Source organism: Nymphalis io, chromosome 24 (assembly GCF_905147045.1).
Source record: "Nymphalis io chromosome 24, ilAglIoxx1.1, whole genome shotgun sequence".
Classification (NCBI taxonomy): domain Eukaryota; kingdom Metazoa; phylum Arthropoda; class Insecta; order Lepidoptera; family Nymphalidae; genus Nymphalis; species Nymphalis io.
The window spans coordinates 4,589,919-4,609,044 of record NC_065911.1 but is presented as its reverse complement, the minus strand read 5'-3'; the positions used below and the strand labels follow the sequence as shown (position 1 = coordinate 4,609,044).

The 19,126-nt window shown below is 33.1% G+C and overlaps 1 protein-coding gene across 4 annotated transcripts in view; it reads left to right on the top strand.

The window, feature by feature from the left end:
- Window positions 1-19,126, top strand: part of LOC126777826 (latrophilin Cirl) — a 286,910-nt gene that overhangs the window by 230,128 nt on the left and 37,656 nt on the right. The window lies entirely within an intron of this gene.

Sequence of the window (19,126 nt, the reverse complement as noted above, 5' to 3'; positions counted from 1 at the left end):
ACTCACACGTTCTAGCTGTTCATCGTATTTAAACTGTGACAGGGTGCTGGTTTAATATATGGGGACCTATTACAGCTCCCACGAACTCCAATATATCACACACGACAAACACAAATAAGAGGTATAAATTTTAGACCGTTTAAAACAGTTATCTGGCTCAGATTTTGAGCGCTTCAACTTGATTTAAGAACGTGTCGTGTTGCTTAATGAAGTTATGTTTAATTAGTTCCATGAAAAATCTTTTAACCGTTTTCATGTCTCTCGTCTTAATTTTTATTATTTAAACTTCAAATTGATAAAAGTATCATTTTGTCTGCCCACAATAACTTCCAATACACACACACCATTATTTACTAAATTATAAGTTTTATTAACCGCCGAATTTAAATAAATGTACAACATCGTCAGGAAAACTGCATGAGTTGGACGAAAATCTGTTGCGTGTATGCAGTTTTGAAGAAGCGTGGTTGTATTAGCGCCTAAACTCCCAAACGGAGATGAGTCCTTAAAATAACAGCCGCTTAGCTTAGCTTAACTCCTGCTTTTGATACTTAAGCATGTATTAAATAACATAAATCCAAACGAATCGTCACAATTTACACGCTGTAACATACCGATTACTGAAAGGTCTTTGATGTTTATTTTTAGCGAATGAGTAATAATCACTTGCCCCAGTACTGGGACAAAGCAAACGATGCATGGCCTGTGCAGGTCAATGGACACTCGTCATAATTGCCTAGCGGGACTGGGTAGTTATAAAACTCATAGGTTTTACATAAGCTTATATATATGTTACTAGCTAAGGGTTAGTTTACCTATATATAGCATACATACATAGTGTATGACGTATGTATTAAAATTATTCGTATAATCATGTACTTTCTGTGATTTTAGTAATTATCGAGCTTATTGTCGGTTCTCAGTAGAATCTTTATTTAAAACCGATTAGATTTACTTTTTTTATTCTTATTTTGTTATGACCTAATTGATAAAGCATAATTGGCCTATCATTTTTTGTTCGCATTAATTTAAATCAAATATGAAGGGAATTCGCAATCCAAACACAAATTAAAAAAACAAAAACTTCTGGTACGTTTATGTGTACAAAACGTACCGAACATCCAACTATATATATAAATTTTGATGAACCAAACGTTAGCGCGATTCAGACATTTATACAAAATTGAGTAAAAAAAAGTTAGTAGGTATACGTATATATTTTTTTATTCCTACGCCAAACATTTCATTTACTTAATTTACTTTATAATAATTTGTCTTTTCTTTGATTGACCTCCAACCCTTCTCCTTAGTATGAGGCATTCGCCCAGCAATGGGACATTTATAGGCTTTAACTCTAAATTTTAAACCTTATGAAATGTTTTGAAATATTTTTTATATTTATAAATATTACAAAGGTTTTCTTTTCCAAGAAGACTGCATTTATCTTAATAGCTAGTCTGAGCTAAAAGTAATTTTATCTCAACGTAAAATATTGTCTCTTGTGCATTTTATACCATCACAAATTGTTTTATAGATAAGAAAAGTGTTTCTCTAAATATTTTTCTACTTATGATAGAAGGTATAACAGTGTTAGTATTATTCATATAAAATTACCCGAGATGTCTCAGTGGTAAGAACACGTGATTTTCAAACGTATGTTGCGGGGTCAAATCCGAACAGGGACCACTGATTGCGCTTGACAGAAGAGAACGACATCATGAAGTGTGAACGTTTGTGTGTAGCCATGTGCCACATGTGCAATGAAGTCGTGAGTGGAATTAGCTCAAAACTTCTCAATAGGAGAGCCTTAGCCCAACAGTATTTTTTTTACTATTGAAAGAACCAGTACACTAAAAATATACGCCCTATTTAATTAAGATAAGTCCCAATAGAAGTGCTTTCTTTAATTAATATGTCCTTACACAAAATAAGATATTTTCACGGACTTAAGATTTTTAGTGCACTAGCTGTTCAAACTAATTGTTTAATTCTAGCCTGGACTAAAGGTTCGGTGGTGGTGATAGCGTGTTCCTGTGTTGCCATAGCAAAAAAAAACTTGTACAAAAATACACATATCATAACTTAACATTATAAATTCGAAAGTGAATTTGTTTGTTTGTTACGTTTTCACGCCTTAACTACTAAACTGATCATCATGGAATATATATATTTTTTTTTTTTATAGAATAGGAAGGCGGACGAGCATATGGGCCACCTGATGGTAAGTGGTCACCAACGCTCTTAGACATTAGCATTGTAAGAAATGTCAACCATCGCTTACATATCCAATGCGCCACCAACCTTGGGAACTAAGATTTTATGTCCCTTGTGCCTGTAATTACACTGGCTCACTCACCCTTCAAACCGGAACACAACAATATCAAGTATTGCTGTTTTGCGGTAGAATATCTGATGAGTGGGTGGTACCTACCCAGACGAGCTTGCACGAAGCCCTACCACTAGTAAAATATCTACTCGCCCCGGAAATTCGTAAGAAAATTGTTAACTTATGGTAGTTTTGTACTATAGTTTCACGTCGATAGGCAGTCTTTATACTGTTGAGCTATTCAGGAAGTAAATGACTTACTACAGTACATGTCTCCTTCAATGTTACGGAGCATTTTTTATATTATTGTTAGGCAGACTGGCAAATAGGCCAAATGATGGTAAGTGGTCACCACCCTAGACATTGACGCCTTAATAAATATTAACCATTCCTTATATAAGCAACACGTCACCAACTCTAGGAGTTAACATGTTATGTGGCTAGTATATTTAGTTACACTGGAAATAAGAATTACAATAGTTATCAGTACAGTAACAGCCTGTTAATGTCCCACTGCTGGGCTAAGGCCCCCTCTCCCCTTTGAGGAGAAGGTTGTGGAGCTTATTCCACCACGCTGCTCCAATGCGGGTTGGTAGAATACACATGTGGCAGAATTTCAATAGTTATGTAAAAAATAAATCTTCACCAAAAACACAATTTTAAAGCCGTAGTAATCAATCACGACCTATATATAACAACACAGTCGCTTGCTTTATATACTTTAGGTATATATAAAAACAAAACATTTCGTATAATATAATTTCAAGTGTTACATTGCAGTTCGGTTTACATTTAACTACATGGAAATTGATACTTGAGATTAAATAGCGCGCTCAACACAACTTGATATATATAATATATTTTTATAAAACGCTATCATTTCGACCGTTTCTTTTTAGTTGCAGTAAATCTTCAGCTACTGAAGTGTCCCCGTCCTTTCCTCGCTCCAATAAATCACTGCTCGTGCAGATGGTCCTATAGATAAAGAGGGTATTTAAAACTTTAGATTAGAACGTCTACCTGAAAACTCTTAAACGTTAATAATGGCGGCTATAAATATTGGTTATTGAAGCTTCGTATAGCACTAAATGGTTTGCTTACTTAAGTATTGAAAACATTTTTTTAAACGACCTGTATAGTGTATACGTAGAATATAGTTTGTTTTAGTTATTATAACACGATTACGACTGTATTGTTCGCATATAAAGATAAAAATATCTCGCAATTTTACATTCGTTTTTTTTTTATCTTATGAACACTTTTTAACTATACAACAATCTTTTGTTTAGTTAAACAATTAAATTAAAATTTGAGCTGACCAGCTGACTCATAGAACTTAGTTGATGGCATCCGAAAACATATTTGAAAATGGTCGGAAACATATTAGATTGGGTATTCATAGTAAGAGATTAAATAATACTAACATTCATTGGTAATTATTGTTATTGAAACTTTATTGATTTGAAAAAAATACACCAAGTCATCACTAAAACTTAGCAGATTTATAATAACAACATAAATAAATCTAAATATCATTGATAAAATTAATAATAATACAATTTCAAAGAAACATCCACGAGATAACGATCAAGAGATGTCAATCCAAGTTTTCAATTACTCGTTACCGTAAAAACTTGACGGCTACAAGACTTAAACAAAAATAACGGACTATTAATGAAACGAAAGCATTAAAAGAATAGTCGACGCGGAAAATGTTTTGACAAATATTTGAAAGGAAACCCCTTGCAATCAATCAACGACCCCTCAGCGTCTGAAGACATTTTTTATTCTACAGACTAATGGGTCCGTTCCTTAATATTCCATAATGGAACTAATTTCAAACGATATTATTGTAATACAAATAAATTAAATAGAATAATGAAATATTATATTGAGAAAATTTCCTTGCGTAGTGATATTGAGCTGGTTGGCGCGGTTGGTAGATACTTGCCCCTCATGCCGAAGGTTGTGGGTTCGATTCCCACCCGGGTCAGATATTTGTATGCATGAACATGTCTGCTTGTCCTGAGTCTGCGTGTAATTAGCTATATAACTATTTATTTACTAAAGAAAAGTAGTATGTGTAGTATATCAGTTGTCTGGTTTCCATAGTACAAGCTCTGCTTAGTTTGAGACTAGATGGCCGTCTGTGAATAATGACCCAGCATATTATTATTTTCATGATTTATTATATAAATATAATAAAACAGACTATTTAAAAAAACAATTAATATACTAATTTATTATTATTATTTTATATACTCTTGCAATCTCTATCTCCCTCAAATACACACACACATTAAGGTTATATATAAAACTAAAATGAATGTATGTATAACTTATTTTTTTAAAATATAATATTGTAGAGGTTAAATTGTCGAAAGTTATATACGGATCCTAATATCACTACCTTCATTATATACTTTTCTATAAAAAATGACGTCACGACACGAAAACGCCTAGTATGGACAGATCCTTATTTTTTTAAAATCTTTAATGAGGTCATTAACAGTGTTCGGGTTCAGCAGATTTAGGATTAATGTGTGCGAGATGCAGTTCGTTTCTTGATTGATTACGGTTCGAAGACTATTCATGTCCCTTGATAGTGTTATACATGGTTTGTAATGCAAGACAAAGACAGAAATACTTCTTTATTGACTATAGGCGTACGCTTAACTTTCGTCAGAGCAGTATTGATGCACTCTGAGATGGAACTGACTTGTCTAGAATTTCTTCACTCTTGCCTTGAATATCTTTGAAATACTAATATTCTCTTGATTTAATTTTCTTAAGTTACTAAGCGTGTTCTACTTATAAGACATCATTAATTGTTCAATTTTGACTACTTTACTGTTGTATAAGTAAATTAAAGATGGCGCCTCTTAAAATTACAATAACTACAACGAAAATTGAAAGGAACGTCTATTGATTTTATGCACATTCAGAATAAGCATATATATATGTATTATTATATATTGGTTATTAAAACAGGTTCTTATAAGTCAGATTACAGGATTAAATTAAATGTAAAGCTACAACCGATTCGGAATGTAGATTCTAACGTGAAGAATCGGCAAGAAACTGGATAATACTAATAATTAATATGCTTTTAAGACGAATTGTATTACGAAAATATAATATTTTCACAAGAATATTCCTAAATTCTCATCCTACAATGTTTCAATATCGTTTAAGATGTCCAAATCTTTGCCATTCAGGAAATTAAGGCTTTCAGTGAGACGAAGGCGTTTCCAACCTTTTGTTCGAATCCCATAAATCTGCCCGCCATTCACATTCCCTCAATCAGCATTGTGCAAACTTTGGTCTACTTCTTCTCCTGGGTAATAGGTTCAAGTGATTCATGGCGCTATTGTTGTATAATTAATTTTGCCAATTAGTGTCATTACCATGTTCTCGTTGAAGTAATTTTCTCAATAATTGGATAAATTTTAGTCGCAGTCAAACAAATTTTAATGCAGTATAATATAAATAACTAACTGACCCGTGCCCACTTCGTTGGGCGGTAAACATTTTTACTTGTGATCGATTGGCCGAACATTAATATAATAGTTTCGCGTATTTGATATTTTAAATTTTCTCTTAAACTATGCAACCAGAAAACAAACTGTAAAAAAATAATTTTATAAATAAAATTTCTTTGGTAATAAAGCAATTTTTTTTAAATAGATTGACTTTTTGTATATGAAAAAAACCACCTAATAGAAATAACACTCAGTAGATTACGACACGGTCGCGGTTCCATACCTATGTCGTAATATCTCTTTTAACCATTGGTCCAAATGCAGTAAACGGGAAAAGTTAAATTATTTTTTTTATATAAAAACTACTTTTTGTGACTTAAATATAAAAGTTAGATTAACTCTCGCTAACTATCGTAGGCATTATCAAGCTCTATAACTTTTCTATAGAAATCAATCATATATGTCTCATCGTTAATGCTGCGTTCGTAAGAAACGTTTTCGTTCGACCGTTTTTTCTCCGACTTACTTTACAAACCACTACAACAAAAAAGTCTTTTGACGCTCACAAATGATGAGGCTTTCTTTTGGTAAAAGAATTTTCAAAATCGGTTCAGTAGATCCAGAAATTACCCCCTACAACCTCACAAACTTTACTTCTTTATAATATTAGTATAAATACAAAGCCATTACTTAATCTTATGAACATTAATATATTTTATTTTTACTATAAGAAAACAAATTGTATCGTATTACATTAAATAAATCAATTATTTCTAGGACCAAACTAACAAAGTTTTCTCTTATAAATAGCACAAAAGATAGAACAGTGTAGAGAAAAAAAAGACTATGTTTGATTGAACGCGATAAAATCACGATCTAGCAATCCGATTTGATGAATTATTTTTGCCTTAGATAGACCATTTTTTAAGAAAGGTCATATAGACTATATAACATCAAATTACAACCCGAGAAGGCGGAGCAGTAACTTGAAACGCGGGAAAACGGAACTACTTTTTGTATATAAATATGAGTCACGGGCATGGAATTCCAAATATGTATTAAATATTATATTTAAATATCGGTCGTCCACATTTTCTATCATCTATAGAATTTACTGGTGGTAGAGCTTTGTGCAAGCTCGTCTGGGTAGGTACGACCCACTCATCAAATATTCTACCGCCAAACAGCAGTACTTGGTATTGTTGTGTTCTGATTTGAAGGATGAGTGAGCCAGTGTAATTACAGGCACGAGGGACATAACATCTTAGTTCCCAAGGTTGGTGGCGCATTGGTGATGTAAGCAAAGATAACATTTCTTACAATGCCAATGTCTATGGGCGTTGGTGACCACTTACCATCAGGTGGCCCATATACTCGTCCGCCTTCCTATTCTATAAAAAAAAATATCACAAAACGGGACATACATCACATATGGCTGGGGTAATCACTACATAAAGTCCATTTGCCGTGACATTACCATACTATTATTAAAAAGATAAACAAAATAATAACGAGTCTATATCAATTTCAACGAAACGTCTAATTATTTTTATATTAACTCGATGAATTTGATAAACTTTTTGAAGCCCTAAATAAAAGTTTAGAAAGCAATACTCTTTAGACATTAAAATAACTGACTCCACTGAAATACTCAAAGAATATGAATCGACCTTGTTTGTTTTAAATTATTTAAATTTTCATAAATAACTTCGTATTTATTTAAAAAGTACATTTCAAATCGTTACAAAATAATTTCGTCTTTGAAAATGAAAACGAACCTTATTGACTACTAGAAAAACTCTTCGCTAGCGTCGAATTCGGCTATGTGACAAAGATCTTTCAAAATCTGCCATTTTAACGTACACAACTTCTGTTTGAAATGTATGTAAAAAAAATTGAAATATTAATTAGCAGCGGCACTCTAAAATATAAAAGACAGTTGCTTTGGTAACTCGCAATTAGCCATATTAACTTATAAATAGGCAGTTATTTTGAAATCACAGACATTTTTATTTATTTGTACAGATTTCATAGATACTATTCAAATTTCCAAACATTCTCTCAAATATAGAACAAAAGAATCTCTGACTTCGCTTATGATATATATATATATATATATATGTGTGTGTGTGTGTGTATATATATATAACCAACAGTGAACTACCTCACAGATTAAACTCAGATATTATACATACGGTCGTAAACGACGAGGAGACAGTATCTTTCATCCGGCTACTAAAAATTTTATAACCCGCAACTGCTTATTGTAACTCTTCTATTCTATTCTAGAACATGAAGATTTTATGACGGATATAACGTTCACTGGTTTCCGTACTCGTAGATTAAAATGGATTTAAAGACTATATCCAAAGATCTAAAGTGGGAGGCAATTCTCTTATTTTACAGCAAATAAATGTTGAATATTCATTATTAGGAATAAATTTGAACCATACAGACGCACTCTCAATCATTAACTTAGTTATTTCATTTGCCATAACCAGCTCACACTAGTAAGGTTATTTTTGAAGTTTATTTCGTAGATCTTTGGTTTTAGATACACGTTTTCTATGTGATGACATATTTGAATATGACTGCCTCGTTGATCTAGCAGCTCCCAAGTTCCTCGATTCAAACCCACAGGTCGGGCCGATAAAATATTACTGGGTTTTTTCTGTCGAAAATTTTTCAGTAGCAACCCGTGATCTGGGAGCTGGAAGTGAGTACAGTCCCATCCATCAATAGGCATTGGAGCGGTGTGGTCGATTCTTTAAAAAAATAAGAGAAGGATTTACAGATATTACATTTTTCAATTAATATTCCTTATAGTTTCTCATCCATTAGTACCATGTGTTTTATGAAACTATGTGGCCAGAACTCCAGCGTATCTGTGGTTACGTTATCACCACTCACCCCGACCCAACAATGATGTATTAACCAAAACTATACATGTTTATGCAAATCACCGCCACTGTCTTGACACATTGGGATATTTTTGAACTAATAAGTTTTGGAAATGGTATCAATATATTGAAAAATATAACTAGATAATCCTCAGTGAGAACTGAGAATACAGGAACAGTTGAATTTTTTCAAGTTATATATATATGAGAAAAATAAAACTAATGTAAGTATGAATAGCCATCCCCCCGATAACTCTTGTTCAGAAAGCAATTGCAGTAAATATGCGTAGTTTCTTAATATTCAACATAAAGAATGATACGGTGGAACCAGCATTGGAGTAGCATGATGGAATATACTCTCTTCCCTCTCTCACCAAGAGAGGAGACTTAAGAATATTATTGGGACGTACATATTTACTACAATCAAAAAAACATTTTTTAATCGTTTAACATCCATGCCACTTCTTATCTGCTTTTTGTTCTTAGTACGTCTGTTGTATGTAAATCGAGGCTACCGTCTTGGTACTTGAAGCTATTTTTATGCTAATATGAAGCTGTGACTCTTAGATTTTATCTCTTGAACTTTATCGTATTTGACGCCTATTGCTCTGCGAGTGGCAACAATACAAAAGTGGAATAAGTTCTTAATTATTTTTTTTATCCTGGGTCATTTTTCACACACGGCCATTTGATCCCAAATTAAGCTTGTACAAAGCTTGTGCTATGGAAACCAGACAACTGATATACTACATACACTACTTTTCTTTTGTAAATACATACTTATATAGATTATTACACCCAGACTAAGGACAAACAGACATGTTCATGCACACAAATGTCTGTCCTGGGTGGGAATCGAACCCACAACTTTTGCCGTGAAAGGCAAGTGTTCTACCAACCACGCCAACCGGCTCAAAATATTAAATCTTAACTAATATTTCTAACCTTTTCCACGTTAGTAGAAGTATTTCCCGCATAGTTCTTAATATGCAACTTGAGCGAATGATATGCCAGTTCGAAAGAAAGAATAAGCCAGACTTGTAGGGAGCAGGATGTCAAAAGAACTTTCTGAGAAAATTTGTAACTGAGGATATGGCTAATGATGATCTTCTATGGAGGATTCCATATTATATCTATTCTCCTGACAATGAGATAAAAAGAAGTAGAAAACACACTGCGAAAAATTAAGTCTTTAATTTGAAATATAGGTTTTATGAGTATATTAAAATTGAATACTAAACGGCGCTTTTTTAATCGCTAGTTACATGACTTTTATATAATTCTATGTGAAAAATTATTTCTAAATAAAGTGTGATTGAATATTTTTTGGTAAAAATATAAGAATAATTTTGAGAAATGAGTTCTTTTCGAACAGATAATTTTAATACCGCACCCATCTAATGCCACATTACGTTGGTATCAATTACGAATCCGTTTATCCCTTGAATTATGCACCAAAACGCATAAGCCTATAAGCCCATAAAGGGATTTACAGACGTAAGACAAAATTGTCGATTTTACGAATTGATCGAAATTGATTACACAGCTTTAAATATTTGATATGAAAAAGATAATTGAACATGACAATTAAATATAAATTTAAGATTATATAGTCCAAGTAAAACCGTCAAAATATTCGCCACCAAAACATGTTGTACGCAATCTAATAAAAACGGTATCAAAGAATGGTGACTCTTCCGCATGCCGACTGCATAGGATGTATTATGTGCTTAGGACGACATCTTTACGTGGTTTTCGATGATTAATAAGATATGAATGAAATGATTGCTTACATAATGTGTATAATTTTGTGAAAAATACCTTTAACATCACAGTATAGTATAATAGCTTTTTATATAAGGTAAAAATTTAAGTAGTAAAATTATAGTTTTCATCACTTCGGATAATTGAGGCTCTTTAGCTTAGCACATATAAATACCTTTTAAATCTTTTAATGTCTTTGAAACTCATATAAATTACAAACTTTTTATGAAGTGTTGTGATCGCTTATTGTAACGTTGGCTTTACATAAACCTATTTATTTTAGTGTAAATATTATATGTAATTTCACTTTAAAAAAAATTAGGAATATGCAATTCAGGAGAGATGTTAGAAGTAAATGTTTTTGACGTCCGAAATGTTTCATTAAAACGTTACATATAAAACGTTGCACTACGAAATTAAAACCTTTACCTTAACTTCAATAATTGTTTTCGAGTTCCTACGAGCAGAACAATTCGTTATAACCTTATGAAATGTATCACGTTTGTAGTCACCCTAATCAGCACCTTTACGCGTGACGTAATGCAATTGTTTACGGGTGAGCAGGACGAAATGATTAGTCGCTCTATTTCACCCGGGCATCGAACCTGGGGCGTCAGGTGGCCTGTGAAATTCGTAACCTAACAGATATTCCTGTGGACATAATGAAATCTAGGTCAGAGGGGTGAAAAAAGGTATATCATTTTTATTTACTGTTTTAAGATTTACTTAATACCATATACTGTACATTTACTAGTTTTAGGCAGTCGATTATTTATGTATATATATAACGGTATAAATACTTTTTAATTGACCGAATAATCATGGAACTTATCTCACTATTTACCGAATTGTCAAATCGGTTAAGCAGCTTAGCCAAGTAAATGTCACAAATAAACAGTAGCAAATAAATTCTTTGTCATAAAAAAAAAACTGTCCATAAATAAAACAAAATTCGTCATATTACTTTTAAACAAAAAAAAAATGGCTTTTACATTTAAAAATACAAATCCGCTTATTAAATTTGAAACAAAACGGAAATCAACGAATCCTGAACCGAAAACAAATAATTTATACATTCGCAAGCCCAGTTTAGACGTCAACATAAGCCAAATAAACCGATCGAACATTCCAATTTCGCTAAAAGCTATGAATATAATACAAAAAATGGCTCGATTCTAAGCACATTTTTTAGTACATCATCGATCAATGCAAAGCCTAAATCGATTACGTTCTACGTTTCAAGATTAAATTTTATATATGCGAATACAATTTTGAATTCTGTTGTTTGCTTTTAATATCAAGTGTTAATCACTTGAAACAATTGCGTTTTTATTTAGAAACATGGATTAGTTAAAGAGTGACGGTGGATTACTGGTGGTAGAGCTTTGTGCAAGCTCGTCTGGGAAGTTACCACCCAGTAACAGCCTGTAAATGTCCCACTGCTGGGCTAAGGCCTCCTCTCCCTTTTTTTTTTTTTTTTGAGGAGAAGGTTTGGAGCTTATTCCACCACGCTGCTCCAGTGCGGGTTGGTGGTGGTCCAGTTACCACCCACTCATCAGATAATACCGCAAAACAGCAGTACTTGGTATTATTGTGTTCCGGTTTGAAAGGTGAGTGAGCCAGCGTAATTACAGGCACAAGAGACATAACATCTTACTTTACAAGGTTGGCGGCGCATTGGTGATGTAAGCGATGGTAAACATTTCTTACAATGCCAATGTCTATGGGCGTTGGTGACCATTTACCATCAGGTGGCTCATATGCTCGTCCGCCTTCGTATTCTATAAAAAAAAGATTTTTTCTCTTTTTGCAATCATTGAATCATTGGAAAAAATATCTAAATTAAGTTGTTTTGCAAATGTCATGCTGGGCTTAGATGCTTGCTCTCTCTTTTTTAAATATTTATGAAAACACGTAGCAGAATTTCATCTGACCAATGGAGAATTCCTCAGTATGTTTTTCTTTACTTTTATAAACTCAAATTAAGCACTCGAAAACACAGTCCTTGTCATACACACATATATACATATATACACAGTCATAGTCGGTGTATGTCCACATTATTAATATAAAACACAGGCATCCTTCAAAAAATACAGTAACGAACTCTTAATAATGTTAAGATTACTGTAATTACTAAATGAGAAGTTGCAGTAGCAGTTACAGCCTGTGAATGTCCCACTGCTGGGCTAAGGCCTCCTCTACTTTTTTTGAGGAGAAGGTTTGCAGTTTTTTCACCACGCTGCTCCAATGCGGATTGGTGGAATACACACGTGGCAGAATTTCAGTGAAATTTGACACATGCAGGTTTCCTCACGATGTTTTCCTTCACCGTCAAGCACGAGTTGAATTATAAACACAAATTAAGCACATGAAAATTCAGTGGTGCTGGGCCGGGATTGAACCCACGATCATCGGTTAAGATTCACGCGTTCTAACCACTCTCAATGAGAAGTTAAAAGTGTATAAATCCTAAGTAAATATGTAGTTAATTCAGTGTCATAATTCAGAATAAACACATGAAGTATTTAACCCATTTGCATTTTAAACTAAAACCAACACTTAGCTATGACGCGAAAAATATTTTCACGCTATTCTTTCTAGGAAAACCGCTATAAGCGCGGTAAGCAATAACTCGTTTGTAAGTTATAAGCAAAAACAATAAGCCAGGAATGAAATGTAAATACACTAAGGGTCTTGGATTAAAATGTGCTAGCATTTTCATTGTACCTTATGTACTAACAAATCTCTTTTTTAATCTAATGATAAAAAAATTGCCCTTATTTTTATGTCGTTGACTTATTTTTTTCATTCGATTTGCTACAAGTAAATATCACGATTTACTAAAGCGTTTCCGCCAAAGCTTTTTAATTTTTTTTAAACGGCGTTCGAATTTCAAGTATTTATACTCGTAAATAGCCAGGTATGACTTTTAAATATAGAATTAGGAAACTATTTCATTTGTCATGTGAATTTTTGACAGTTTGAAATGAAATATGATTAATGTTTTAAGAACAAAATGGGTGTATATTGTCATGTTTAGTTCATGACAAATGACGTTAGCGAAAAGCTTTTTAATTATTATAATATTAATGTTATTAAGTACTATTTATAATGATAAATGACGTCATAGTTTTGTTACTACATTTTAATTCAATCTTAGAGAATATCATTGTAAATTTCATTTATCCGAAGTCTCATGAATTTCGTGCGGAACTAAAAGCATAAAGGAATAAATAATTTAATTGCATCCGTTTTGCGGAAACCACATACGTGCGGACGGACAAGAATTTTAATTAGCTTTTTAATTAGTATTTTAAATTTATTTTTAAAACAATTTTTGTGTAACACAATATGTTTTATCGTAACCAGATTGAACTTATAAAATTATTTTGTAGCTAACTACAAATTAGAACGTAGTTTTTTAAAATCATTTTAATAGTATAAAAATATTGTTTTACTATTAAAAAAAATCTGTAGCCATGCATTAGATTACTCAATTATGCATTAATAATTTCCTTATACATGTTTTTTTCTAAGAGAGTCATACCAATTTTGACAGAAGTCGTATTTTAAGCAGCCTAAAATTTACAGATAAAATTATTTTCCTTATTTAATAAGGTTAAGTAGCTTAATTCATTTAGAACATCAATTCAATATGATCTAAGACTTGCTCAATGTAATTAGACATCTATTAATTTTTCACCCCTCTTGAATATTCATATTCAAATAGCGAATAATATGATAACTTATTTTAATACAAAATGACTAAGTATTTACATAATTTTAATTTGTTAATTTGTTTGTTACAGGTATGCTTGAATTGCTGTAATTAAAACTTGTTAATTGATTTGTTGTATCAAAAAGTTCTCAGGTAATATTAATTAAGCAATTAGACATAACATTTAAATATTATTCATACGTTTATTTAATTCGAATTAGATAAGATTGGTGATCAATTAAGTAAATAATTTAGGCTTTAAAAAAATATTCTCTCTCTCACACACACAAATTTGTCTTAGGAGGACGAAAAAAGGTGTAAGGCCAGGATCGAACCAGCGACTTTTATATCAGTAGGCTGCCCGTAAACCATTGCGCTATTATCGCTTATAATTTCTAACATTTTCCACAATTCACGAATGTGATGCGAAGTTCTCACAGATGAGTACTGCTGTTCCCTTTTGTGCTAAGACGAATAAGTGTAATTACATTCTTATGTAAAAAAATAAAAGAGTTTACTTGTCCCATTGCTGGGCCAAGCTTTTATGAAGAAAGTTTGAAGCTTATTCCACCATGCTGATGGCAGATTATCCACCTATATGCAAGTTTCCTCACAATATTTTCCTTTACCGCTGAGCACATATATGTATAAACACAAATTAACTACATGAAAATTATTTGCCCGGGTTTGAACTCTGAATCGTCGGTTAAGATTCATCACGGCTCCTTATTTTTTATGAATTTTTCAAATTTCACCTCATTAATACCGTATCGTCTTCGCACAGTAGAAATAAGCCAGTCCACCGCAACCGTGTATCGTAAGAGCTGAAGTAGTTTGTCTTTGTTGAACTTATTTACCCCTAGCTGTGCCCGCGGCTTCACCCGCCCGCAATTCATTTTTTAACTATAGGTCTTACTATTACTGAAATAAAATATAGCCTATGTTACTCGTGGATAAAATAATTTTCTAATGATGAAATAATAATTAAAATCGATTCAGTACTGGATTCAAACCCGGGCAAGCACCACTGAATATTCATGTGCTTAATTTGTGATTATAATTCATCTCGTGTTTGACGGTGAAGGAAAACATCGTGAGGAAACCTGCATGTGTCTAATTTCATTGAAATTCTGCCACATGTGTATTCTACCAACCCGCTTTGGAGCAGCGTGGTGGAATAAGCTCTAAACCTTCTCCTTAAAAAGGGAGAGGGGGCCTTAGCCCAGCAGTGGGACATTAACAGGCTGTTACTGTACTTACTGTTGTTTTATTATGTAGTGATTCGACACAAAAGTCAATATAAATAGAAAAATAATATATGATATCTAAATTAAGAATTTTTATATTCCTAGCTAATAAAGTAATCAAGTATCATGCTAATTGCTGAAATAGAAATGGCACTATAAAATTCAGATCCTTTTATATACCAACTAAAAGACAGCCACTACCCGTATAAAGCTATCAAAGTTTCCACGACAATACCATCCTTACTATCTCGAATTGACGGCACAAAATCGCTTGTACATACCACATTGATATTACCATAGAGTAGGCAAATCCGGTATTAAAATTCGATAGACCATACGTTATCCAATACGCTACATGAGAAACGTTTTAAGCTGTGCGTTCAGTAATGATTCGGTCGGATCGATTTAGATAAGCTAGGATTAATATCTTATTGCTGTCCAGATGATATTGTATTTTTAATATTCAATATTCGAAATTTGAAAACCATTCATGTTGAATTAAGATGTTCTCATTAAACGCTTCAATTCATTACTTAACGATAGTCGTTTAACTAAAACACAACTAATTTATCATACGGAACTCTTAATGCGCTGGTTTGATTGTACTTAACTGTTTTTTATTTAAATATTGATTGAAAAAATAGAATTAATTATTCAAAAGCATTGCTTGATATAACTAAGTTCTATGATCAGTATCTCAAAATGGTTTAGTCTAAGATATGTTTTTCTCTATATTATATAAAATAAAAGGTAGTAAATAATGTGATAATTATTGGGTGAAGAAGGTGATTCGACCACGCAGCTTCAATGGCGATTGAGCTGCTCATGCTTAATTATAAACACAAATTAAGCACGTGATACTCAATGGCGCTTACCTGGATATAATCTTTCGTTTGGAGTTAATGCGTTCTATCCATTAGACCATATCTGCTTTAATCAATAAACAATATATAATAATTTCTAAGCTATCGGTTATATATTTGTTGTCAATTCCGTTAGAATACGCGATTAAACATTTCAGTTTGTTTTAAATCGCCATCTATTCACTCGGGAGACCATTAACAATATCAAAACAATAGACAAAAGCAGGGCAGATTTCAAAGCGGGTTAAGGCAAAGTTTGAAAAGCCCGGCTAGAAGCCGCCGGATAAATCACGGTTCTCGATTATGAAATACAAACAGTAGCTACTATTGAGGGTAGTTGCAAAATGTTATGACTAAAGTTTACCTTAACCATAGTGTCTATATGATGGTCTACACCTGACTGTCGGTCTTTGATTTTATGGCTTTTAAGGCTCAGAGCTCTTGGTTTTAAATCCAATAGAAAAGTAATTGGGTTTGGCAGTATGAAGTCTAAAGTACGTACTGCAGTCTATGCCTTCTACTATTTCAGATTATGAGAGTGATTGAGAGTACACTTGTGTTTGGGCACACACTTGGCTACTATGTTATGTCCTGCGCAGGTGTGACTTTAGAGTGGCTGCCGTTGCCGAATTTTTTTTATAGCATAATAGGTCGGCGGACGAGCAAATGGGCCACCTGATGGTAAGTGGTCACTAACGCTCATAGACATTGACATTGTAAGAAATATTAACCATCGCTTACATCGCCAATGCGCCACCAACCTTGGGAACTAAGATGTTTCACCCTTTAAACCGGAACACAACAATACCAAATGCTGCGTACTTTGCGGTAGAATATACGCTGAGAAGGTGGTACCAACCCAGACGAGCACAAAGCCCTACCACCAGATTCCTAAATCGTGTATCCATATATAATTATCAATGTTATTTTAAACCCTTTGTAATTTGAATCAAAACAAAACTCTTAATTCTAAGGTTATTTTTTTCCAATTAAAGCAAATCTCATTACGGAAATCCTTTGAATAATACTAGGAATCAACAAACCGAACTTCCCTAATCACAGAGCTATTTACAGGGGGTAAATACTCGCCTTTTAACTCTTAACGCCCTTTATTTTTTTTACCTAACCATGTTACGACAAATCCCTCATAAATCAATTATCAGTTGCCGTTTGTCAATGTAACACTAAAATACCTACGCGGGGTGCACCTGAGCCCTGAACGCTAGCAGTTCCCACCTGCTAATGTCGTGTACAGTTAAGCCGATAATTACGGGATTATGCCCCCTCTGTCTGAGTCCCCATCCCCCACTCGAGTCCCCCCACTTCACTTCAATGCACCGCTGTATGTGTAATGGTTTTTAGGGCTATAATTTTTCGACTGATGGAATTTTTCGTGAATAATTTCTGCGTAATTGTACTTCAATGTTTCTCTTTCTTTGTATTCGGGAGCACAGATGGTTGGCAGGTGCCACGTTTTTGTCGAGGAAGCGGAATTATGCGTTTCGGAGTGCTCTCAATGACTTTTAATATTTAATATTATGCAAAATATTATTTCTAAAGGAACCATTATGTCCATATACCGTAATTGTCCATATGTTGCAAAAGTTTAACGTTGTATTTATTTATAATAATTTTTGTTTTGAAATTTAAGTATGTGCAGACGTGGTTAATATACATGAAGCGAAACTGAACATTGACGATTCAGACGCGGTTCTAAACACTGAATTTCCATGTGTTTAATATTTGTTTATAGTTCATCTCGTGCTCGGCAGCTAATAAAGCTGTATATCATATGTGCAACCGACATTAGAATAAAAAAAGGATCAAAAGGAATTGCTGTTGTGAACGATATAACAACTGGTGAGTGGGTAATATTGTGATACCCGTCCAAACAGCCTGTACAAAGCCCTACAGGTACATATATTATTGACTAGTTTCCGGCCACGGCTCCGCTCGTGTGTGAGAGTGTGTGAGACTAAGACATGTAAACATAACAAACAAACTCACATCATCTTTTATATAAAATTGTACAAATAACGATTTACTTTAACTAATACTATACTTAATGATCCAGTTACCAGTGTAACTAGCCCCATAATACCAAGTTCTAAACACACTCTTACAACCAAAACTAGCTTGATTTCTTACATTTCCTGCCAACCTTCGAACCGGAGACATTATTTCAATGAATTCCTTAAACTGTATCCAAACTCAATTAAATTAACGACTATCTTACATTCTATGAAATCCTGGTCGAGTCGGGACAGTGAAATCCAACGCGTCTTATTAGACCAAGTTGGATTGGATAGTAATTTATTACTGTTATTGCAAATTCTGGCGGCCGGGTCGTTAAGACCACACCGAAGTTACAAGCAGGGTTACAATCAGGGGTTTAGTTTGTAACGTTTCCTAATAGGAATGTTTTAACTAATTAACTGTACCGTTATATCAATGATAACAATTTAAATTAAATAGTCTTCTAAAAAATTAAATTTGTTTATTATTACTACAAAACATAATACTTTTCAACGACAACATATATGTACTGTTTATTAATATATACAAAATCACATAGGTATAATAAATTATAACACATACTATATACATATGCTTAAACTTAGTTTATTTATCCAAGAAGGTAATAGATGATACTTGAGAAATAAAATAAAAATATATGATACAAGCATAGTTACATGTATTAATGAACAGCTCCTATTATTGCTAAGACCAATACAGTTCGACTGAGTAATTTTGAGACTTTCAACTTAATTTATCGCTGTCGAAATTAAATTTTTCTTCCAATTTCATTAATATAAAAATACC